This window comes from Limulus polyphemus, unplaced genomic scaffold (genome assembly GCF_000517525.1).
Source record: "Limulus polyphemus unplaced genomic scaffold, Limulus_polyphemus-2.1.2 Scaffold7303, whole genome shotgun sequence".
Classification (NCBI taxonomy): Eukaryota; Metazoa; Arthropoda; class Merostomata; order Xiphosura; family Limulidae; genus Limulus; species Limulus polyphemus.
The window spans coordinates 1-1,313 of NW_013672913.1; positions in this window are offsets into that span (position 1 = coordinate 1).

The window sequence follows — 1,313 nt, forward strand, 5'->3', positions numbered from 1 at the left end:
CACTATAGGGTTTACTATGTGTAAACAGATCCACTATAGGGTTCACTATGTGTAAACAGATCCACTATAGGGTTCACAACGTGTAAACAGATCCACTATAGGGTTCACAACGTGTAAACAGATCCACTATAGGGTTCACTATGTGTAAACAGATTCACTATAGGGTTCATAACGTGTAAACAGATCCACTGTAGGGTTCACAAAGTGTAAACAGATCTTCTATAGGGTTCACAACGTGTAAACAGATCCCCTATAGGGTTCACTATGTGTAAACAGATCCACTATAGGGTTCACAAAGTGTAAACAGATCCACTGTAGTGTTCACAAAGTGTAAACAGATTCACTATAGGGTTCATAACGTGTAAACAGATCCACTGTAGGGTTCACAAAGTGTAAACAGATCCCCTATAGGGTTCACAACGTGTAAACAGATCCACTATAGGGTTCACTATGTGTAAACAGATCCACTATAGAGTTCACAACGTGTAAACAGATCCACTATAGGGTTCACTATGTGTAAACAGATCCACTATAGGGTTCACAAAGTGTAAACAGATCCACTATAGGGTTCACAAAGTGTAAATAGATCCACTATAGGGTTCACAACGTGTAAACAGATCCACTATAGGGTTCACTGTGTGTAAACAGATCCACTATAGGGTTCACAAAGTGTAAACAGATCCACTATAGGGTTCACTGTGTGTAAACAGATCCACTATAGGGTTCACAAAGTGTAAACAGATCCACTATAGGGTTCACTATGTGTAAACAGATCCTCTTCGAAAAGGCAACCAGTTTATCTTGTTTGTTTTGTTGTACTTAAACACAAAGCTACACAATGGGCTATATGTGCTGTACTCGCCGCGAGTTATCGAAACCCGGTTTATAGCGTTATAAGTCCATAGACTTACCGTTGCACCACTGGAAGGCCCAGTTTATAGAAATGGTGCAAGGATGTTTTTCGGGGCTGATACATTTTCCACTAACTGATTAATTTGCTGCACTACGAGTTTTATCTTTTAAACCTGCATGGTGTGAACTTTTTTGTCGAAGTATCCGGTACTTTACTTATTCATCAGCTGACGTCTCAGTCTAGAGTGTTATAGTCGAATAAATGTGTTTGAAAATTCCTTTATACAACATTTCATTTAAACTAGATATTATTACCGAACAACACTAGGACTAATATGTAAAAAACCAATCACATTTCTTAAGAAATGAATACGAATGTATAAATATATTGTAAAAGAAAGAGAATATTTATATAGTAGAGTAATTTATTATGTTGCTAAAGCACATCTGTTGACGATGGT